The sequence below is a fragment of the Balaenoptera physalus genome (assembly GCF_965194825.1).
Source record: "Balaenoptera physalus genome assembly, chromosome: 1".
Lineage (NCBI taxonomy): Eukaryota > Metazoa > Chordata > Mammalia > Artiodactyla > Balaenopteridae > Balaenoptera > Balaenoptera physalus.
The window spans coordinates 65,832,719-65,858,130 of record NC_138882.1 but is presented as its reverse complement, the minus strand read 5'-3'; the positions used below and the strand labels follow the sequence as shown (position 1 = coordinate 65,858,130).

General features: G+C 38.5%; 1 long non-coding RNA gene across 1 annotated transcript in view; it reads left to right on the top strand.

Moving 5' to 3' along the window:
- The first annotated feature begins 1,125 nt into the window (after positions 1–1,125).
- The window catches only part of LOC309649572, a 284,234-nt gene continuing 259,947 nt past the window's right edge, over positions 1,126–25,412 (top strand). The window contains exon 1 of the long non-coding RNA XR_014257206.1: positions 1,126–5,027. This is a non-coding gene — a long non-coding RNA (uncharacterized lncRNA). The remainder of the gene's footprint in view (positions 5,028–25,412) is intronic.

Sequence of the window (25,412 nt, the reverse complement as noted above, 5' to 3'; positions counted from 1 at the left end):
GTTTTAATGGAACAGGTGACACCATCCCTAACCAGGATCTTGGAGAAAATCTGTCATTATGCTGGCCACCCATTAAACCAGCGGGAACTTGCCAACAGGATGAGTTCTTCTGGTTGTTCAGAGATAAGCATCAGAGTGTAATCACTGTGTTATACAATCTATCAGATTCTCTGCAGAGTCTATACTTTCCAGAAGATTTTCTGTCCTTTAGATTTTCAGATGACTCCCTGCATTTGTTACAGTTGTAATATTTCAAGGCAAAGTTGGCTTATCAGTTTCCTCAAAACCTTTCCCCAAAAGAGGGCAAAGGGAAATCAGCTCTGATTACATGTAACATCCACATGTTAGATTGCACTAATCAGCTCTAAAATTTCATTTAGTTCCCTGGGAGTTAGTGTGTGATCTATTTCAAAATGAATAAAAAAGTTGCTTCTTGAACCATTAATCTCTTTTATTTGCCAGCATAATAATTCCAATGGTTTGTTATCTGACTCGCACTGGGACCGGTTTAATCTGAATTATGCATATTCTACTGTGTTGCTATAATTTAGCCAAACATAACTCCGTTTTTATATTTTATTTTAAATAAGTCCATCCCCTGGGGATCCAAACAAGAAAAACTCAAGCCTTTCTCCTCTCTGAAACCTTGGGATTTGCATATTTCACACCTTTTTTTCTTTCTGTTTAATTCTCTGTTTTCTCTCAAACCAGAGACATTAGATCCATGGGGACTTGTGGTTGGATTCTTGACTTTTCACAGTGTCAGATCCAGGAGCTTTTCTCTTCCCTTCTGTCACCCCTACTTCCTTCTTTCCTTCCACAACTTTATTGATGTCTAATTTACATACCATAAAATTCATTTGTTTTATATTCACAATTCAATGATTTTTAAGTAAATTTTCAGTGTCGTGCAAGTCTTTCAACAATCTAATTTTAAACATTTCCATCACCCTAAAAAGGAATGACATGTCCATGTGCAGTCACTTTCCATTCCCACTCCCAGATTCAGGCAAATATTAATCTATTTTTTGTCTCCATATATTTGACTTTTCTGAAAATTTCATATAAAGGGAATCATATAATATGTGGTTTATTGTGTCTAGATTGTTTCACCTAGCATAGCATTTTTGAGGTTAGTCCATGTTGTAACATTTATCAGTACCTTTTTCCTTTTTATTTTAGAAGAGTATTCCATTGCATGGATATATCACGTTTCATTTATCCATTCACCAACTGATGGACCTTATGTTTGTTCCCCCTTTTGGCTATTATGAATAATGCTGCTATGAACATTCATATATGTCTTTCTGTAGATATATATTTTTATTTCTCTTGGGTAGTTTCCTGTGAGAAGAATTACTAGGTCATATGGCAAATTTATGTTTAACATTTTAAGAAACTGCCAAAATATTTTACAAAGTAACTGGAACATTTTACATTTCTATAGCAATGTATGAAGGCTCCAGTCAATTCACATCCTTGTCAATTGTTGCCATCTCTTATAATTGGTGAGATGTTTATAGTCATAAAATGATGAAAAAATGGTAACTAGGTATACTTTTAATTTCAGCACTCCTTCTGTAAGTAGCATTGAGCATCCTTTCATGCTTAAGGGACAGTTGTAAACTTTTATTTATTTTCTTTTATATATTTATTTTTTAAACACCTTTATTGGAGTATAATTGCTTTACAATGGTGTGTTAAGTTTCTGCTGCATAACAAAGTGAATCAGCTTTACATACACATGTATCCCCATATCTCCTCTCTCTTGTGTCTTCCTCCCACCCTCCCTATCCCACCCATCTGGGTGGACAAAAAGCAGCCAGCTGATCTCCCTGTGCTATGTGGCTGCTTCCCACTAGCTATCTATTTTACATTTGGTAGTGTATATATGTCCATGCCACTCTCTCACTTCATCCCAGGTTCCCCTTCCCCCTCTCCATGTCCTCAAATACATTCTCTACATCTGTGTCTTTATTCCTGTCCTGCCCCTAGGTTCCTCAGAACCATTTTTTTTTTTTTTTAGATTCCATATATATGTGTTAGCATACAGTATTTGTTTTTCTCTTTCTGAATTACTTCACTCTGTATGACAGACTCTAGGTCCATCAACCTCACTACAATAACTCAGCTTCATTTCTTTTTATGGCTGAGTAATATTCCATTGTATATATGTGCCACATCTTCTTTATCCATTCATCTGTCGATGGATACTTAGGTTGCTTCCATGTCTGGCTATTGTAAATAGAGCTGCAATGAACATTGTGGTACATGACTCTTTTTGAATTATGGTTTTCTCAGGGTATATGCCCAGTAGAGGGATTGCTGGGTCATATGGTAGTTCTATTTTTAGTTTTTTAAGGAACCTCCATGCTGTTCTCCATAGTGGCTGTATCACCTTACATTCCCACCAACAGTGTAAGAGGGTTCCCTTTTCTCCACACCCTCTCGAGCACTTATTGTTTGTAGATTTTTTGATGATGGCCATTCTGACTGGTGTGAGTTGATACCTCACTGTAGTTTTGATTTGCATTTCTCTAATGATTAGTGATGTTGAGCATCCTTTCATGTGTTTGTTGGCAATTTGTATATCTTCTTTGGAGAAATGACTGTTTAGGTCTTCTGCCCATTTTTAGATTGGGTTGTTTGGTTTTTTGATATTGAGCTGCATGAGCTGCTTGTATATTTTGGAGATTAATCCTTTGTCAGTTGCTTCATTGGCAAATATTTTCTCCCACTGTGAGGGTTGTCCTTCCATCTTGTTTATGGTTTCCTTGGCTGTGTAAAATTTTTAAGTTTCATTAGGTCCCATTTGTTTATTTCTGTTTTTACTTTCATTTCTCTAGGAGGTGGGTCAAAAAGGATCTTGCTGTGATTTATGTCATAGAGTGCTCTGCCTATGTTTTCCTCTAAGAGTTTTATAGTGTCTGGCCTTAACATTCAGGTCTTTAATCCATTTTGAGTTTATTTTTGTGCATGGTGTTAGGGAGTGTTCTAATTTCATTCTTTTACATGTAGCTGTTCAGTTTTCCCAGCACCACTTATTGAAGAGGCTGTCTTTTCTCCATTGTATATTCTTGCCTCCTTTATCAAAAATAAAGTGACCATATGTGTGTGGGTTTATCTCTGGGCTTTCTATCCTGTTCCATTGATCTGTATTTCTGTTTTTGTGCCAGTACCATACTGTCTTTTTTTTTTAATTTAATTTATTAATATTTTAACATCTTTATGGGAGTATAATTGCTTTACAATGGTGTCTTAGCTTCTGCTTTATAACAAAGTGATTCAGCTATACATATACATATATCCTCATATCTCCTCCCTCTTGCGTCTCGCTCCCACCATCCTTATGCCACCTCTCTAGCTGGTCACAAAGCACTGAGCTGATCTCCCTGGCTATGGGGTTGCATCCCACTAGCTATCTATTTTACATTTGGTAGTGCATATATGTCCACACCAATCTCTCACTTTGTCCCAGCTTACCCTTCCCAATCCAGTGTCCTCAAGTCCATTCTCCACGTCTGCCTCTTAATTCCTGTCCTGCTCCTAGGTTTTCAGAAACATTTTTTTTTCAGATTCCATGTATATGTGTTAGCATATGGTATTTGTTTTTCTCTTTCTGAATTACTTCACTCTGTATGACAGTCTCTAGGTCCATCCACCTCACTACAAATAACTCAATTTCATTTCTTTTTATGGCTGAGTAATATTCCATTGTATATATGTGCCACATCTTCTTTAGCCATTCATCTGTCAATGGGCACATAGGTTGCTTCTATGTCCTGGCTATGGTAATAGGGTTGCAATGAACATTGTGGAACATGACCCTTTTTGATTTATGGTTTTCTCAGGGTATATGCCCAGTAGTGGGATTGCTGGGTCCTATGGTAGTTCTATTTTCAGTTTTTTAAGGAAATTCCATACTATTCTGCATAGTGGCTGTATCAATTTACATTCCCACCAACAGTACAGAGGGTTCCCTTTTCTCCACACCCTCTCTAGCATTTATTGTTGGTAGATTTTTTGACAATGGCCATTCTGACTGGTGTGAGGTGATACCTCATTGTAGTTTTGATTTACATTTCTCTAATGATAAGTGATGTTGAGCATCCTTTCATATGTTTGTTGGAAATCTGTATATCTTCTTTGGAGCAATGTCTATTTAGGTCTTCTGCCCATTTTTGGATTGGGTTTTTTGTTTCTTTGATATTGAGCTGTAAGAACTGCTTGTAAATTTTGGAGATTAATCCTTTGTCAGTTGCTTCCTTTGCAAATATTTTCTCGAATTCTGAGGGTTGCCTTTTCATCTTCTTTAGGTTTTCCTTTGCTGTGCAAAAGCTTTTAGGTTTCACTAGGCACCATTTGTTTATTGTTGTTTTTATTTCCATTCCTCTAGGAGGTGGATCAAAAAGTATCTTGCTGTGATGTATTTCATAGAGTGTTCTGCCTATGTTTTCCTCTAAGAGTTTCATAGTGTCTGGCCTTACATTTAGGTCTTTAATCCATTTTGAGTTTATTTTTGTATATGATGTTAAGGAGTGTTCTAATTTCATTCTTTTACATGTAGCTGTCCAGTTTTTCCAGTACCACTTATTGAAGAGGCTGTCTTTTCTCCATTGTATACTCTTTCCCCCATTATCAAAGATAAGGTGGCCATATGTGCATGGGTTTATCTCTGGGCTTCTATCTTGTTCCATTGATCTATATTTCTGTTTTTGTGCCAGTACCATACTCTCTTGATTACTGTAGCCTTGTAGTACAGTCTGAAGTTATGGAACCTGATTCCTCCAGGTCCATTTTTCTTTCTCAAGATTGCTTTGGCTATTCGGGGTCTTTTGTGTTTCCATACAAATTGGGAAATTTTTTGTTCTAGTCTGTGAAAAATGCCATTGGTAATTTGATAGGGATTGCATTGAATCTGTAGATTGTTTTGCATTGTATAGTCATTTTCAAAATGTTGATTCTTCCAATCCAAGAACATGGTATATCTCTCCATCTGTTTGTATCATCTTCAATTTCTTTCATCAGTGTCTTATAGTTTTCTGTATACAGGTTTCTGTCTCCTTAGGTAGGTTTATCCCTAGGTATTTTATTCTGTTTGTTGCAATGGTAAATGGGAGTGTTTCTTTAATTTCTCTTTCAGATATTTCAACATTAGTGTATAGGAATTGAGGAGTTTTCTGTGCCTTAATTTTGTATCTTTAAATTGGACAACCTGGAAGAAATGTAAAAATTCTTAGAAAAGAACCACCTTCCAAGACTGAACCAGGAAAAATAGAAAATATTAACAAACCAATCACAAGCACTGAAATTGAAAGTGTGATTAAAAATCTTCCAGCAAACAAAAGCCCAGGACCAGATGGATTCACAGGGAAATTCTACCAAACATTTAGAGAAGAGCTAACACCTATCCTTCTCAAACTCTTCCAAAATATAGCAGAGGGAGGAACACTCCCAAACTCATTCTACGAGGCCACCATCACCCTGATACCAACACCAGACAAAGATGTCACAAAAAAAGACAACTACAGCCCAATATCACTAATGAACATAGAAGCAAAAATCCTCAACAAAATACTAGCAAACAGAATCCACCAGCACATTAAAAACATCACACACCATGATCAAGTGGGGTTTATCCCAGGAATGCAAGGATTCTTCAATATACGCAAATCAATCAATGTGATAAACCATATTAAAAAATTGTAGAATAAAAATCATATGATCATCTCAATAGGTGCAGAAAAAGCTTTCATCAAAATTCAACACGTATTTATGATAAAAACCCTCCAGAAAGTAGGCATAGAGGGAACTTATCTCAACATAAGAAAGGCCATATATGACAAACCCACAGCCAACATCGTCCTCAATGGTGAAAAACTGAAACCATTTCCACCAAGATTAGGAACAAGAAAAGGTTGCCCACTCTCAAAACTATTATTCAACATTGTTTTGGAAGTTTTAGTCACAGCAATCAGAGAAGAAAAAGAAATACAAGGAATGCAAATCGGAAAAGAAGAAGTAAAGATGTCACTGTTTGCAGATGACATGATACTATACATAGAGAATTGTAAAGATGCTACCAAAAAACTACTAGAGCTAATCCATGAACTTGGTAACGTAGCAGTATACAAAATTAATGCACAGAAATCTCTTACATTCCTATATACTAATGATGAAGTATCTGAAAGAGAAATAAAGGAAACTCCCATTTACCATTACAACAAAAAAAAGAATAAAATACCTAAGAATAAACCTACCTAAGGAGACAAAGACCTATATGCAGAAAAATGTAAGACACTGATGAAAGAAATTAAAGATGATACAAACAGATGGAGAGATATACCATATACTTGGGTTGGAAGAATAAACATTGTGAAGATTACTTTACGACCCAAAGCAATCCACAGATTCAATGCAATCCCTATCATACTACCACTGGCATTTTTCACAGAACTAGAATGAAAAATTTCACAATTTGTATGGAAACACAAAAGACCCCAAATAGACAAAGCAATCTTGAGAAGGAAAAACGGAGCTGGAGGAATCAGGCTCCCTAACTTCAGACTATGCTACAAGGCTACAGCAATCAAGAGAGTATGGTACTGGCACAAAAACAGAAATATAGATCTATGGAACAGGATAGAAAGCACAGAGATAAACCCACGCACATATGGTCACCTTATTTTTGATAAAGGAGGCAAGAATATACAATGGAGAAAAGACAGCCTCTTCAATAAGTGGTGCTGGGAAAACTGGACAGCTACATATAAAAGAATGATATTAGAACACTCCCTAACACCATACACAAAAATAAACTCAAAATGGATTAAAGACCTGAATGTTAAGGCCAGACACTATAAAACTCTTAGAGGAAAACATAGGCAGAACACTATATGACATAAGTCACAGCAAGATCCTTTTTGACCCACCTCCCTAAGAAATGGAAATAAAAACAAAATAAACAAATGGGACCTAATCAAACTCAAAAGCTTTTGCACAGCAAAGGAAACCATAAATAAGACAAAAAGACAACACTCAGAATGGGAGAAAATATTTGCAAATGAAGCAACTGACAAAGGATTAATCTCCAAAATTTACAAGCAGTTCTTGCAGCTCAATATCAAAAAAACAAACAACTTAATCCAAAATGGGCAGAAGACCTAAATAGACATTTCTCCAAAGAAGATATACAGATTGCCAACAAACACATGAAAGGATGCTGAACATCACTAATCATTAGAGAAATGCAAATCAAAACTACGGTGAGGTATCACCTCACACCAGTCAGAATGACCATCATCAAAAAATCTACAAACAATAAATGCTAGAGAGGGTGTGGAGAAAAGGGAACCCTTTTGCACTGTTGGTGGGAATGTAAATTAATATAGCCACTATGGAGAACAGTATGGAGGTTCCTTAAAAAATTAAAAATAGAACTACCATATGACCCAGCAATCTCACTGCTGGGCATATACCCTGATAAAACCATAATTCAAGAAGAGTCATGTACCACAGTGTTCATTGCAGCTCTATTTACAATAGCCAGGACATGGAAGCAACATACGTGTCCATCAACAGATGAGTGGATAAAGAAGATGTGGCACATATATACAATAGAATATTATTCAGCCATAAAAAGAAATGAAATTGAGTTATTTGCAGTGAGGTTGAGGAACCTAGAGTCGGTCAACAGAGTGAAGTAAGTCAGAAAGAGAAAAACAAATACCGAATGCTAACACATATATATGGAATCAAAAAGAAAAAAGTGGCCATGAAGAACTTAGGGGCAGGACGGGAATAAAGATGCAGCCCTACTAGAGGATGGGCTTGAGGACACGGGGAGGGGGAAGGGTAAGCTGGGACGAAGTGAGAGAGTGTCATGGACATATATACCCTACCAAATGTAAGATCGATAGCTAGTGGGAAGCAGCCACATAGCACAGGGAGATCAGCTCGGTGTTTTGTTACCACCTAGAGGGGTGGGATAGGGAGGGTGGGAGGGAGGGAGATGCAAGAGGGAGGAGATATGGGGATATATGTATATGTATAGCTGATTCACTTTGTTCTAAAGCAGAAACTAGGGCTTCCCTGGTTGCGCAGTGGTGGAGAATCTGCCTGCTAATGCAGGGGACAAAGGTTCGAGCCCTGGTCTGGGAAGATCCCACATGCCGCGGAGCAACTAGGCCCGTGAGCCACAACTACTGAGCCTGCGCGTCTGGAGCCTGTGCTCTGCAGCAAGAGAGGCCGCGACAGTGAGAGGCCCGCGCACCATGATGAAGAGTGACTCCCTCTGGCCACAACTAGAGAAAACCCTCGCACAGAAACAAAGACCCAACATAGCCAAAAATAAATAAATAAATGAATTAATAAAGCAGAGACTAACACACCATTGTAAAGCAATTATACCCCAATAGAGATGTTAAAAAAATAATTTTGTATCTTGCTACACTACCAAATTCATTGATTAACTCTAGTAGCTTTCTTGTAACATCTTTAGGGTTCTCTATGTATAGTATCATGTGATCTGCAAACAGTGAAATGTTTACTTCTTCCTTTCTGATTTGGATTCCTTTTATTTCTTTTTCTTCTCTGATTGCTGTGGCTAAAACTTCCAAATCAATGTTGAATAATAGTGGTGAGAGTAGGCAACCTTGTCTTGTTCCTTGTCTTAGGGGAAATGTTTTCAGTTTTCCACCATTGAGAATGATGTTGGCTGTGGGTTTGTCATATATGGCCTTTATTATGTTGAGATAAGTTCTCTCTATGCCTACTTTCTGGAGAGTTTTTTTCTTTTTTAACATCTTTATTGGAGTATGCCACCCCTCTAGGAGGTCACAAAGCACTGAGCGGATTTCCCTGTGCCATGTGGCTGCTTCCCACTAGCTATCTATTTTACATTTGGTAGTGCATATATGTCCATGCCAATCTCTCACTTCATCTCAGCTTACCCTTCCCACTCCCCATGTCCTCAGGTCCATTTTCTATATCTGTGTTTTTATTCGTGTCCTGCCCCTAGGTTTTCAGAACTTTTTTTTTTTTTTTAAGATTCCATATATATGTGTTAGCATATGTTATTTGTTTTTATCTTTCTGACTTACTTCACTCTGTATGACAGACTCTAGGTCCATCAACCTCACTACAAATAACTCAATTTCATTTCTTTTTATGGCTGAGTAATATTCTATTGTATATATGTACCACATCTTCTTTATCCACTCATCTGTCGTTGGACACTTAGGTTGCTTCTATGTCCTGGCTATTGTAAATAGAGCTGCAATGAACACTGTGGTACATGACTCTTTTTGAATTATGGTTTTATCAGGGTATATGCTCAGTAGTGGGATTGCTGGGTCATATGGTAGTTCTATTTTTAGTTTTTTAGGGAACCTCCATACTGTTCTCCATAGTGGCTCTATCAATTTACATCCCCACTAACAGTGCAAGAGGGTTCTCTTCTCTCCACACCCTCTCCAGCATTTACTGTTTGTAGATTTTTTGATGATGGTCATTCTGACTGGTGTGTGGTGATACCTCATCGTAGTTTTGATTTGCATTTCTCTAATGATTAGTGATGTTGAACATCCTTTCATATGTGTGTTGGCAATCTGTATATCTTCTTTGGAGAAATGTCTATTTGGGTCTTCTGCCCATTTTTGGATTGGGTTGTTTGTTTTTTTTGATTTTGAGCTGCTTGTAAATTTTTGAGATTAATCTTTTGTCAGTTGCTTCTTTTGCAAATATTTTCTCCCACTCCTAGGGTTGTCTTTTTTTTTTTAACATCTTTTTTGGAGTATAATTGCTGTGCAATGGTGTGTTAGTTTCTGCTTCATAACAAAGTGAATCAGTTATACATATACATATATCCCCATATCTCTTCCCTCTTGGTTCTCCCTCCCTCCCACCCTCCCTATTCCACCCCTCTAGGTGGTCACAAAGCACCAAGCTGACCTCCCTGTGCTATGTGGCTACTTCCTACTGGCTATCGGTTCTGGAGGGTTTTTATCATAAATGGGTGTTGAATTTTGTTGAAAGCTTTTTCTGCATCTATTGAGATTATCATATGGTTTTTATCCTTCAGTTTGTTAATATGGTGTATCACATGGTTTGATTTGCTTATATTGAAGAATCCTTGCATTCCTGGGATAAACCCCACTTGATCGTGGTGTATGATCCTTTTAATGTGCTCTTGGATTCTGTTTGCTAGTATTTTGTTGAGGATTTTTGCTTCTATGTTCATTAGTGATATTGGGCTGTAGTTTTCTTTTTTTGTGACATCTTTGTCTGGTTTTGGTATCAGGGTGATGGTGGCCTTGTAGAATGAGTTTGGGTGTGTTCCTCCCTCTGCTATATTTTGGAAGAGTTTGAGAAGGATAGGTGTTAGCTCTTCTCTAAATGTTTGATGGAATTCGCCTGTGAAGCCATCTGGTCCTGGGCTTTTGTTTGTTGGAAGATTTTTAATCACAGTTTCAATTTCAGTGCTTGTGATTGGTCTGTTTACATTTTCTATTTCTTCCTGGTTCAGTCTCAGAAGGTTGTGCTTTTCTAAGAATTTTTCCATTTCTTCCAGGTTGTACATTTTATTGGCATATATTTGCTTGTAGTAATCTCTCATGATCCTTTGTATTTCTGCAGTGTCAGTTGTTACTTCTCCTTTTTCATTTCTAATTCTATTGATTTGAGTCTTCTCCCTTTTTTTCTTGATGAGTCTGGCTAATGGTTTATCAATTTTGCTTATCTTCTCAAAAACCAGCTTTTAGTTTTACTGATCTTTGCTATCATTTCCTTCATTTGTTTTTCATTTTTTTCTTTATGATTTCTTTACTTCTGCTAACTTTGGGATTTTTTTGTTCTTCTTTTTCCTTCTTGATTTTTTAGTTACCCACTTAAAAATTAAAGTATATTTTCTCCATTATAAACACAGAGTATGCTCATTTTAAAAAGTTGAAAGCAAAGATAGGCAGTGAGACTTCAAATTAATCAGGTGACTTGACTGCATTTGTTTTTATCCTCTCCAGAAAGTACACCAATGTGGTTGTGAAATGATTTTTGAAAGATATTAACCTAGTAGGAACAAAAGAACAGAAATCAACAGGTTTTCAGAAATGGAAAGCAGATGGAGGACAGCTTACTGACCAAGCAGAGTGGAGAAGTTATATTCAAGTGCCTATAGAGAGGGAGTCTGATGAAAAGGAGACCCACTCACCTAACAGATACCCTAGAGAGACTCAATACAGAAAAAGACTGAGATTTTGGAGTGCCTAAGAGAGGATGAATGGTTGAAAGGTGTTTTACAAGGAGATTAGACCTCCCACCAAATCCTCTTACGGACTCTGTACAGCCAAGTGACTATATGTCTCCTCCAATCTGCCCTTGTCCCCAGGGTGTGGGATATCCTAAGGAGAGGACTGGGGGGCTAAAAAGGAGAACAGTAAGTCGATGTATTGAACCAAGGGCTCCTCAGCACCACTTCCTCTTCCTCACCAGAGCATGCTGAGCCCTGCCTAATTATCCTCCTCTACTCACTGTCCCTAGGCAGGAAATTGAAGAATCTTTTCTCCGGAGAAAAGACCTCTACATACTGACTTTTGGAAGCCCCAAGTGAAAAGCCTGCTTTGCTCCTTTTTCAGCCTATTCAGATGTTCAAAAGCTGACAATCACCTCTATCCCCAAATTAAATAGGAACATAAAATAAAGAACCATCAGATATTTGAGGAAAGCTTTAAACATAAAAGAAGGAGCAGGAAACAACAACATAAACAAACAAGGAACAAAACCTTCCTGGAGAAAACAAATAGTTCTCCAGGGAACAGAAAAATTTCAACAAACAAAACCACACGGTATCCTTATAAACATAAGAAAAAAATATTGTAATCACAAGTCAAATACAGGATACTATGACAAAAAAACAGAAATGCAGTAAGAGCTTCTAGAAATTAAAAATATAATAATAAAAAATTAAGTCAATAGAAGGGCCCTTAGAAATATCCCAGAAAGAATTATAAAACATGGAAGAAATGGGAAATAGCAGGGAAAAAAAAAACAAATAAACTTGTAGGATTGACTCAGAATGTCTCCTATCATCCTAAGATTTCCAGAGGAGACAGCAGAGAAAAATGGAAGAAAATATCTGAGAAATACAGAAATTTCTCAGAATTGAAGGGCATGCATCTTCAGTTTGAATGGGCCCAGTAAGTGACAACATAATTAATGGGGGGGGGGACATATAATTTTGAAATTTTAGAACATTAGAGATAAAGAGAAGCTTCTAAAGAGAGGAAAAATATGGGTCCTAAAGACAAGAATGTCACTGGATTTTTCGATAGTAGTACTAGATTCTGGATATCACTGAGGGTAGCCCTTCAACAGCTTTCAATGTAGAATTCTATATCTGGTTAAACTCTTTATCAAGGATGAATGTAGAAACTATCTTTAGATATACAAATACAAAATTTTTACTCTCAAACATCTTTTAAGAAGCTACTTGAGGATATTTCAGCAGAAGAAGTGAGGAAAACAAGAAAGAGGGACACTGCTTGTCCAAACAGTAAACTGTGTTTAACATCATCATCATCATATAATCTCTCTCTACTTAGATAATATTTATTTTTTATTAAAAAACAACTTCACATTTTATTTTAAGGAATATGGTCATTTGTTGAGTTGAAGGCATGAAGTACAAGAGCTGCTCTGACACAGACTCTGAGCAGAAGCCCCTCCCATGTGCACTTTTAAAGACTCACTCAACATTTTGTACACAAGACATTTCACCCATCAGAGCTGAAGATGCTTAACGACATTGGTAATTTTAAAAATTCTGCAGAAACAAAAAAGACATCCATGAGGCAACCTGCCACTGTTGACTACAAATCACTACATGTTAGAAAGTTGCCTCTGAAGGAAAGTTCACTTATTGTTAACTTATTGTTATTGTTAAGTTAGGAGCACGCTTAACACGTAATCAACCTTGAGTTAGAAAAACCACTCTTTGGGGGACTTCCCTGGTGGTACAGTGGTTAGGAATCTGCCTGCCAATGCAGGGGGCACGGGTTCGAGCCCTGGTCCAGGAAGATCCCACATGCCGCAGAGCAACTAAGCCCGTGCGCCACAACTACTGAGCCTGTGCTCTAGAACCTGCGAGCCACAACTACTGAGCCCATGCACCACAACTACTGATGCCCGTGCACCTAGAGCCCATGCTCCCCAACAAGAAAAGCCACCACAATGAGAAACCTGTGCACTGCAATGAAGAGTAGCCCCTGCTTGCTGCAACAAAGACCCAATGCAGCCAAAATTAAATAAATAAATAAATTTATAAAAAAAAGAAAAGAAAAGAAAAACCACTCTTTGGAAGGCACAGTTTGTTTCCAGGTCGACTATGAAAATCTAGATCTGTCTTCCAGACCCCATGTGGCATGAAGGACAACCCCGGCCGTGCACCCCCATGTCTCCCTGACACCTGCATCCAGAGGACAGAGAGTTTTCCTCTGATCACAGTCTTAGATAATAATTTTAATATAATCATTTAGGGACAATAGGGAGAAGAAAATGTTCATATATATGGTTAAATGACTTTAAAGGGTTAAATCTTCAAATATTAGGAAAGGAAATGAAGAGATACAGTCTAAACTGAATAAACCAAGACATAGAAATATAAGCATATTATTAAATGCGCTATATGTAGCATATTAAACTACTACTTAGAAGAGATAGCATGAGAGTTCAAAGGGGCAGATGTGGACAGTGGGACTGACAGGGTAGTGGGTGTTGGTCGTGGGGGGAAAGAGACTCCTGCTTTTAGACACTAGGGCACTACCTTGATAAAAATAAAATAAATAATTTAAAAAGAAAAAAGTTTTCAGGCCAGATATAAATTACTACCATAAAAGAACAATAACAAAACAGAGAATATAGGTAGAAGAAAAATCACTAATCGTAACACAACCGAAAGATAAATAGTGTTCACATTTGGTGCAGTTTTTTTTTTCCTGTCTTTCCTCTATGAAAAGATTTTTGTTTCTTGCTTTTACATGGCTGTGTTCATACAGTTGACTCTTCTGGTTTTCTTAATCTATTATCATGGTGAAAACATTTTCCCATGATCATATTAAAATTTAAACCTACTTTGAAAGGGTTGCATAATAGTCCAATTGAGTAGCTGTACTATAATTTGCTTTTTATAACTGAAGTATAGTTTATTTACAATATTATATTAGTTGCAGGTATACAACATAGTGATTCAATGTTTTTGTATATTATACTCCATTTAAAGGTAGTACAAAATAATGGTTATGTTTCCCTGTGCAGTACAATGTATCCTTGTTGCTTATTTATTTAACTTTTGTCATTGTCATTTGTTGTTCTCTCTGCCCAAAGCACCAACATTCTTGGAAACAACTGGGCAACTGCTCTTCTTCCCTTTCAACCACGTGATTCTAGTGGCCGCGGCCAATTACCACCCAGCCCTCTGGCCCGAGGCATGAGAATGTGGCCCAAGCCTGGCCAACAAGACTCCTACGAGTTTTCTAGCTGGAACCGGACTGAAGCGCTTGATGTGAGGATGTAAGCCTGGAGCAATGATGTGAGCTTGGACTCCTGGGACAACAAGCCTGAAAGCATAAAGCACAGGGAAGCAGAGAGGAGAAAAGGGGCAGGAAAGGGAGACAACAACTAGGGCAAAAGGGGAGAAAGGGAGATAGATAGAAGAAAGAAATCAACCTGACAGCATTAGAATCTCTGAACCTAGTGATCCCCGAGGCCACTCTTACTCTCACCCTTTCCATAATTGGTTACATTTACTAATAAATACTTCCTTTATACATGTTATACTTAAGATAGGTTGAATTTGCTTCTACTATTTTTAAATGAATGAGCCTGCACCAGAGTCACCTCAGGAACAGAACATAATATTCAAGTTTTTTGGAGCAAATACTTAATAAACACTTATTAAACTGAATTAAATGAACTCCCCCAGAATCATAGTGGGACAGTATAAAGAGCATGGGCTTTAGAAACTGGCTGACCTGTGTTTGAATTACGGCTCTTTAAGACTTTGACAAATTATTTCATATATCAGACCCTCAACTTCTCCTCCTTTTTCATTCTCATCAGCATTATAATCTCTAACGTTTGTTGAATTGTGTCCCTATGGCTCACACTATGCTAAATGCTTTGCATATGTTATCTCATGGATAAAATAATTATTATTATTGCACTTCATGATCTTCAAATAGATAATCAGTATAAAGCATTAAGCCCAAATAGTAATGATATTTTTTCTCCCACTTTTTCCTTCCTGACTTAATCCTGCCTCTTACCACTTTGCCAGTATTCAGAGTTATGGCCCCTTCACTTTTGGACAGGTTAATATGTTTGCTTTATGTGATCATAATTTGTTAGTCTTGTCCTTTTGCCTTTTTACTTGTGAATTACTCAGTGTGAAATATGCTCAATAATGACACAAACAACATAAAAGCAGAACTCAACAAATGCAAAAGTAACTAGGTTCTCGCATGGAAAGACTGAGCATTGTAAAGAGGTCAGTTCTTAATTTATACAATTAATTTAATTCAAATAAAAGCAATAACAAAGACCTCCCCCTCTCCTTCCCTGGAGTTGAGCAAGTTGACTCTAAAGTCCATTTGGAAAAATAAACAAGCATGGATAATCATAAAAATTCTGAAAACAAAGTGCAATGAAGAGATTTTAGCCCCTCTATAGATAATAATGCATATTATACAACCTCAATAATAAAAACAGGATGATAATGATACCTAATGGGAAAACAAAACATAACACAACCTATAAAGTTTAGAAATAGAGCTGATTAACAAAATGATTTAGCAGAGTAAGTGATGAAGGTGGTATCAACATCCAAAGTTTGACAGCACAGTCTGTTGGCAAGACTGTGGGGATGTAAGCTGACGAGAGGGCCAAACAGTACAAACCCACATTCCATGGCTGGAAATTTGCCAATATTTATCAATATTACAAATGCATTTACCCACTTCTGGGAATTTAGCCTATAGAGTGAAATGCACACATACAAAATGATGGGCATACAAATGTATTCATTGTAGCATATTTACAAGAAGAAGAACTCCAAATGTCCATCAATAGGGGACTGGATAAATAAACTGTGGTATGACGCTAAGAGAATAGATCTCATCACAAGAAAAATAAATTTGTAAATATGTGTGTTAACAAAACTTACTTTGGTGATCAATTTGCTATAAATACAAATATCGAATCGTTCTGTTGTATACCTGAAACTAATGTTATATGTCAATTATGTCTCAATAAAAATAAACTACGGTACAACCACACAGAAGAATCATATTCAGTTTTAAAAGATAGAGAAAAAGTTATCTAATTAGATATATGAAAAGAAGAAAGTGAAAAAGTCAAGTGCAAAAAAGTGTGTATCATACATTACATTTCACCTAAGAAAGGTGGAACAAGAATGCAGATTTGGGGGCTTCCCCGGTGGTGCAGTGATTAAGAATCTGCCTGTCAATGCAGGGGACGGGTTTGAGCCCTGTCATGGGAAGATCCCACATGCCGCGGAGCAATTAAGCCCGTGCACCACAACTACCGAGCCTGTGCTCTAGAGCCCGTGGGCCGCAACTACTGAAGCCCGCACCCCTAGAGCCCGTGCTTTGCAACAAGAGGAGCCATTGCAATGAGAAGCCCGTGCACCGCAACGAAGAGTAGCCCCCGCTTGCAGCAACTAGAGAAAGCCTACGCGCAGCAACAAAAACCCAATGCAGCCAAACATAAATAAAATAAAATAAACAAAAATTAAAAAAAAAAGAATGCAGATTTGTATTTGCTTATACCTGCATAAAGAAATACAAATTACTAACAGTAGTTACCTATGGGGAAAGGGAGCATCTGCTGGAAGGGAAGAGACATGAGAGCAAGACTTGTCAATGTGTACTTTATTATATTGATTTAGTTTTTTAATCATGAGTTTATATTATTCTTTCAAATAAAAAAAAAAAACAGTAAGGGTTAAAAAAAATCAAGCAGTGAGTATTTACTGTGTGTAAGACATTGTGCTAAGCTTATAAATACATCATCTCATTTAATCCCCACCAGAGCCCTGTGAGATTTTATTTTAATCTTCATTTTACAGATGAGAAAAAGAGTTAGATTGCTTAAGCAATTTGTTCATCCTTTCTATCAGTCCACAGCCTTCATTTCTTTCCTGTCCTGGCTCAATACTAACTGTCTGCAAATCTCCCTGGATTATTTCCACCTAACTCCAATTAGCTGTTGGAATCTCTTTAGCAATTAAATACCTAGTTCTCACTATATTCTTTTAACATAACAATATTCTTACCTTCTACCTGTACATGCTCTGTCTCTTGAACGAGACTGTAAAAACCATATTATACACCATAGTTTCCATATTTGTCTTTTCAACTCTGGTGCTGCCAGGCACACTGAATCACCACTCAGTAAATCACAGAATATAAAATAGTATTTTTATTCATGTAGTTCCATAGAGTTTACACTGTCTCTAAACTGAATCTCCCTGACACCCTGTCAGGAAGGTTTTATTATCCCCATTTTGCAGAGTAGGAAACTGAGGCTCAGAGAGACTCAGAAAGATTAACTGGGAGTCATAGCTAAGACCTTTGACTCCAAGATAAGTGACCTTTTCATTACACCACAGCTATCTCTAGTTAGCCTTTCAGAAAATATCTGGTCGAACCATATTTATTGCAGGAGAATGTCTAAGTCAATTATTCTAGGAATGAGGACACAGAAATAACTCAAGGATAATGAAATGTTACACTTTCTCCCTCATACCAGACATCACTAATGGATCATACAACTTTTCTTCTGGGTCTTGAAGCTGCTCCATATACTTCAAAATCTTTCTTAAAACCAGGTTCCAGTTCCACAATCAATTGATCTTAATCCAAGATGGACACTCAAGAAGAAGCCTGCTTATCATTTGAGGGCCAGATGATCTCCAGTACCTGGCTACCCAAAATGTGGTCCTCAGACCAGCAGCATCAACATCATCTGGAAGCTTGATAGAAACACAGAATCTCAGGTCTCATCTACAGAATCAGAATCTGCATTTTAATATCTCCAAGTGATTCCTATGAGCACGAAGTTTGAGAAGTTCTGCTCGAAGACACTGTTCAGTGACAATTCTAAACAGTGATTTTATGACCTCTTATCTCTCCATCTCAGAGAACCCACTACAGAGTTGCTTCATCAGCCTGCCCTCAGATCTGCTGGTTCTGAGGGGCATCCATTAAATTTCTCTAAAACATCTTCCAGGACCTTTTGGTTTGAATGAGATATTGGTTCTATTTGAAAAGATCCTTCTGAGACCAGACGCACTCAGCTGCAAATTGAGAGTAATGAGGGAAGTTGAAACTCTCTTGTTTGGCTGTCGATGTATCTCGCCTTGCCTGGAGAGTTATTCTCTTCTTTGTGTTGACAGTATAGAGGTGGGACATTTCTGCCCTGGAATTCCCAGTACCACAGTAAAATGGAATCCTAGACTGCTTTCCTGGGTGTTCCAGTGTTCTAGCTAGCCTGGCTCAAATTCCTTAGGGGAGGAAGAACTTTTGTCTGACACATTATCTCTGTGATCACTAGTGTACTTCCTGTTTCTGTACTGCAAAAGCTACTGCTGTGTTAGTCAACTTTACAAGCTTGTATACTTTGCTGACATTTAAAAACAATTCTTTATATGTTTGTTTGTAGCTATCATTTACTTTTAATTTTTTAATTTTTAAAATTTTTAAAATTTTATGTCTGTTTGTGGTTATAATTTATGGCATGGGAGAAAGATGTTTCTGATCTCAAGAATGGGATTAAATTATGAAGATCATTCACCAGTGGGGAGCACTAGAAAAGGTTATAATTGAACAGAAGTAATCATTGTCTGTATTTTCCTAAAAATCTCTCGTGAGTAATTTCCTTATATCTAAATGTGTGTATTATTTTTCCATTTTTATTTTAAATGTGTGTAATATTTTATCTAGTTATGAAAGAAGAGCAGTTTTATTTTGAAAATTCAGAGAAATATAAGGGGAAGTAAAAAAACAACTCTATGTCCAATACTTAACATTTTGTTCTATTTCTTTCCACTCTTTTTGCTGTAACAGGAATCTTTTCTTGCTTATTTCTCTCTGCAACTTATGGTGGGGAAGCTTGTTTCAAGATCTCTTGTTTCATTACGACAAGGGCAGTGATTGAGCTCCTTCACAGAGAACAGCAGGAGGAGTCAGCCAAAGGGACATGGAAGGGACACAAATAGAGATGGAATTGGACCATCTCCAGAGCAGCTGGGGCTCGCATCTTCCTCTGACTCTAGGACTTCAGACAGTTATCCAAGCACCAGCCGCTGTGGGTCTTTCTGCACTGGACCCCATGTGCCCACATCTCAACCTCCACAGTTGTGAGGCTGGGCTCTCCATGACCACCCTCCTAGCCGGAAAGATATTACTCCCACAAGGCCCAGGATCCTCTTGCTGTGTTAAGTGCTGTTTCTCTGTCCCAGCAGAGATAGGATACACGTGTTCTCCATCCTTTGGATGATGTATGGGCCTATGGAAAGGACTTGGAATTCAGGGCCAGGCAGCCCTGATTCTAATTCTAACTCAGTCACTTAGTAGTTTTATGATTGTAAGCAGGGTCATTTAAGTGCTCTGAGTCTTAATTTTCTTAGCTATGAGATAGGGCTACTAAAACCTACCCTGCAGGGTCATTGTAAGGATTAGATATGATTGATGTTCAATGCCTGTGGCTTAACAGGCACCCAATGAACAACATCTACTAGTGTCACTGTCTGTCTCTTCAGTCATCTCTTTTGTAGGCTTATGTTAAGGCAACTCTTTCAATTTTGGCTTCATGCTCCATTTTTCTACGTCCATGTCTTTTAAACAAATTCCTTCTGGAATTACAGAATCCCAGAATTCCACCAGCACTCTGCTAAGATTCTAAATTCTCTTTCTCAACATATATTTTCTTGCCAGTGGTAAAAAGATACAAGGGAAGAATCAAGTCCTTCGGGAGCCTTTAATCTCATTGGGGAGACAAGACTTAGACACAAGATACGATTAGAGAATAATAAAAGAGAGCGAGAGCCCTCAAATGTGCTGAGTTTAATGTTCTATGCCTCTGTGTGTTTCCAAATTCCATTCTTGCTTTATTAAACAATATTGCCGTGCTGCTGACTCATGTTGAGTTTCTAGACCGCTAAGGCTATAATATTTCTCTGCTGTATGTGCATATAACGAGTCAGAATATTCTATTGTGTATAATATTTCTGCAACATATTATATTTGGGCAGTTTTCCCCGAGCATTCTCTATGGCACTTGTCTCCATCAAAGTTTACCATTTGCGTCTGATAATTTTCTTTTCTTTTTTGTTTTATTGTTTTTTTTTAATATCTTTATTGGAGTATAATTGCTTTACAGTGTTGTGTTAGTTTCTGTTGTACTACAAAGTGAATCAGCTATAAGTATACAAATATCCCCATGTCCCCTCCCTCTTGAGACTCCCTCCCATCCTCCGTATCCCACCCCTCTAGGTCGTCAAAAAGCATCAAGCTGTCAACCTTGTAACACAATGCACCAGCTTTCTAGCAGAGATTATCTTGGACTAAAGCTCTTCAAACAACTGCCCTTGCCTGCAGTCTCTGGTATTTCCACATTTTCTCTCTCTGCTTGTAATTCAAACTCCTAGAGTACTGGGAGTGGAAGGGGAGAGATGGATAGATCCTAATTGCCATGTCCCTAACCAGATAGATGAACTTAGGGATATCTCTTCTTATCTTAAGGCTTTGGTTTTCTTGCAAGGGGAAGGAGGCTACTTGAGAACTTCTGAGACAAACATGTTGTGATTCCACATAGGGGCACTGGTTTTGACGTGAGTGATTTCTCCAACAATCAGCTCTGTCAATGAGCAGTGAGCACCTTTTCTGAGACAGGGCTCAGCACAGCCTTTTCTCCTATTTTCTTTCCCACCAAAGGACAGGTCTGTCTGTGGAACTGTAGGTTTTCTCTGAAAATGGTGGCAGGACAATCCTGTCTTTCTCACCTCATGATGGGTCAATAACACAGATGCATTAGACTAGTGGGATTAGCCATAAAGCAAAACAGAGAAGATGCTTGTAGGAGCAAAGGTTGGTTTCTTGAGTTTGTTAAAAATGGAAAGAAACATTTTGCCAGGTGCCAGCTATGTAAAGTGAGTGCTCCCTGAGGCTATGTCCTGGGGACGATGTTTCAAAAGCAGCACTGGCTGTACCATCTACCTTAAAGATGTTTACATCTAGTATAAGTGATGGGAGAAGGAGAGAGTGTAAGCAAGTACACAGAAAAGTGACACAGGAACAATGCATAGCTGCATTCACCTGGGGCATGTATATGAGCACCAAAGAGAATGTTAGAAATGGAGGAGACTTATAAGGTCATTTCAAAATTCACACTTTGCAAAACATTGAAATGAAGCTTAGAGGGCAAATGGCAGGGGAGAGGTCATGGAGCTGGTTAGCAGCAGAATTGGGATGAGAACCCAGGTCTTCTGTTGATTGATTCAAGGTTGTATCCACCACCATATTCTGCCTGTGCTGGGACTGGTAGATTTGGGCTGGTTAGTTAAGGTTACCTGGGATGGTTATATTTGAAAATTATTCTCAAATGTGAGTGGTGCAATTTGTCTGGGAGGCACATATTTGGATCTGTATAGGCAGTTTTATGGCAACAGGAGGGTATACAGAAAGTTTTGGCTATATACTATATCTTGAACTTAATAGGCATTCAGTAATAGTTATTAATTTTTTTTAGATTTGCTGAACATACACATGAAAATAAAACTCCTATCATCCTTCTCAGTATTTCTTGATTGAGGTGGGAGTGACTGAGTCATATTCATAAGTAGGTTTGCCTAATTATAGACAGTACCAGCTGGTGAGTGTACTGGCAGAGCCAGATAAAAAGCCTCACATCCAGTGTGGTTGGAAGGGCCAGATGTTAAGGTAAGAATGGCTGCCTCAGTCAACTTTGGGTGTCTCTGCAAATTCCGAGCTGCGCAACAGAGTTTAAAAGGTGGGGAAATAGTCACATAAAAGGTACTTGTGCCCTGGAATGAATGGGCCATTTTACCTGGGTGGTTGTTTTCCTCATTGATCTATTAATAGTGCTAAAATAAAATAACCTAGCTCTTCATTAAGCGATCATGACCAGACACCCACTTCTGATGGAAAAAGTTTGCAGCTAGTAAGGAAACTTGGATGCATATCTAATAACAAAAGACTTTTTGTAAAAAAACAGTCTGGGCTTTCCAAAAATCTGTTAGTTACATACATCATAATTCACGTCGTCATTTAATTATTCATTAAATATATTTCGAGCTCTTGATAATTATATATTATGTGCTAGCTTCCAAATGTTTTTACATTATCTTATTAGAGTCAAAACAACTTTCTGAGCAGAGTACGTGTAATTTGTCCCATTTTACAGAAGCAGTAGAGAAGCAGTGGATTTGGGAGTCCAAGGAGGTGAAATACTGCCCAGTTTTGGTCTTGGGTTTTTCCCAGTCACATTCTGGGCTTAGAAGACTGAACTATTTAGGGACTTCAGTGCTAAGCTAAGAGAGATTAAGTGACTTTTCCAAGGGCACACACTGTTAAATGGCAAATCCAGAATGCAATCCCAGACTTTGACTCTGGTCAGTTTCTCCCTCCTCCATGCCAGTGGCTCTCCAATATTAGTGAGTGTCAAAATCTCCAGAGGGCTTATTCAAACATAGACTGCTGGTCCCATCCCAGAGTGTTTGATACAGAGGTCTCGCGAAGGCAGGCCAAAAATGTGCATTTCAGTAAATTTTCAGGAAACACTGTTGCAAAGGAAACCATGCACTGAGAACTACTTGCTGTTCAAAGTGTGGTCTCAGCAGGCATCAGCCAGGAGCTCCTCAGAAACAGAATCTCACAGAATATCAGGTCCCATTCTGGCGCTGCAGAATTAGAATCTGCATTTTAACAAGACCTCCAGATCTCACATTAAAATTTGAGGAGTGCTGGTCTTCTCCACAGCTGTCGGTTTGCAGGCCCTGGACTAGGTGTTAAAGGGAGATGACAGGATAATAATAATAACTGTTTTTTCAGGCACTTTCTGTATGTCAGACACTCCTCTAAGCCCTTCAGGTATTTTATCTCCTTTTAATTCTAACAGTAACACTGTGAGGGTGATACCAATATTATTCCCATTTTAAAGTTGAGGGAATGCCAGGGTACAGAGAGGTTGGTATCCCGCCTCAGGCCACTTATCCAATAAAAGGTGGATCCAGGTTTTGAAGCTGGGCAGTTTACTCCCAAAGACCACACTCAGTCACGATGTTACATTTTTGTAAGTCCAGTTGCCACTCGTATACATGGGGAGATAAGAAGGAAAGGCATGTAAATAAGTTTAGAGCAAGAGAGAAGTTCCAGTTTGAACAGATTTCCTGGGTCAAGGTAATCTAGTTATGTGTCCCTTTTAAAGTCAGGAGACCTGGGTTTGGCTGGGCCTCTGCAGAGCTTCCTGATGATGTAAACTTTGGTGCATTCTGCTTCTTCGTAACTTCACTTGTAAAACTGAAATAATATTAATAACAATTGATAAAGAGAAAAAGGATCCCACTGGCTAGACTATGGAGGGAATGTGCTGAGAATTGAAAAAGAAGCCACAATTTTTCAAAATGGACTACACTATATTTGGCAAAAGAGATAAGCTGTACCAAATCAAAACCATGATGTTCATCACAAACTAGCTAAGCTCCAGCTCTCTCAACACCAGTCTGTTCCAATCCCTGAGTCCAAGATAAGACCACAGACAAACTGATTTAACAGTGACTCTGAACGGACCCATGTGTTCTAAATACAAGGCTATGGACTGTTCCAGCAACTTTCTAGTTGATTCCTGCCAAGCCTAATAACATGGCTAACTCAAGCTCCCATAGCCCTAAAAGGACCTGTTTCTTGTCTCCTTCCTTTTGGGACACCCCACAGATACCCATGGTATATAGTTTCCTTGCTGCAGCAAATAATAACCCAACTTTATTCACTACAAGTGTTTTCCCAGAGGTCTTTGTCTGGTGGGCTCCGGCACAATAATATTTTCCTACCTACCTTGTATACTACCTATGAATATCAAACGAAATAAAGCATAGAGAGCTCCACACACATGTGAGCTTCTAAATTTGTTTTATTTTTTTTTTAATTTTTAAAATTTATTTATTTATTTATTTATGGCTGTGTTGGGTCTTCGTTTCTGTGCGAGGGCTTTCTCTAGTTGTGGCGAGCGGGGGCCACTCTTCATCGTGGTGAGCGGGCCTCTCACTATCGCGGCCTCTCTTGTTGCGGAGCACAGGCTCCAGACGTGCAGGCTCAGTGGTTGTGGCTCACGGGCCTAGTTGCTCCGTGGCATGTGGGATCTTCCCAGACCAGGGCTCGAACCCGTGTCCCCTGCATTGGCAGGTGGATTCTCAACCACTGCGCCACCAGGGAAGCCCCCTAAATTTGTTATTGTAATTATTTATGTGCTGCTCCATCTTCTCCCCCCAAACAGTGATGCTCATATTAAAAGAGGAGATATAGTCCTATTTTCTTTGTGTTCACAATGTCTAGAATGGTTCTTAATACTCAATAATTATTGATTGAATGAAAAAACAAACAAATGGGCAAATGAAAAAAATCCTGTTCCAGTTCTTCTTTCCCCAGGTCCAGCCCAGTGAGTCACCAAGACTTCCTCCAATCGGATAAAGGAGTTCTTAAGTGTTTAGAAATGATTGTTACCACCTGGACAGACTGTCACTAGCACTTCGTAACAGTTACAGATAACCTTGTTTGCCTCTTAAAAGTTTCTCTTCTTGCAAGCTGCTTGGAATTGCTAGTGGGAATACTACTCCCCTTGCCCACAGCATCGATCCTGGAGCAGTAACTGTGCAGCTAAACAGCAGCACATTTTATAGGCTGTGGAGCTGGTGTGTATCAGCATATTAGCTGAGTGCCCCTTGCAATCTCACCCCATGTTTAGCAGAATGAGATTCTTAGGTGCTTTTGTAATAGACTTGCACCAAGCAGAAATCATGGTGCGTGAAACACGGTGACTCCATCGAACGCTCTAAAATCCTTTTGGCACAGTGAGTTCCAGCTGTGGCTAGAATCTCTGGGGATACCTCTGATCAATCAGAAGCTGTCAGAGATTCTTTGTACTCAGAGAGCACAGAGGCTGTCCAGTGCTATACAACTTCCTTTCTCTCCTCTGGAGCTGGCTCTGCCCCCCTAAGCCCACTTCCGGTTGTCAGGACTTCTGAGAGATGCCCCCAGAGGAGTAGGCAGGCGTTTGCCCTGTTGTGGGAGGCAAGTCAGTGGGCATCCTTCAGGGGACAAGCGAAA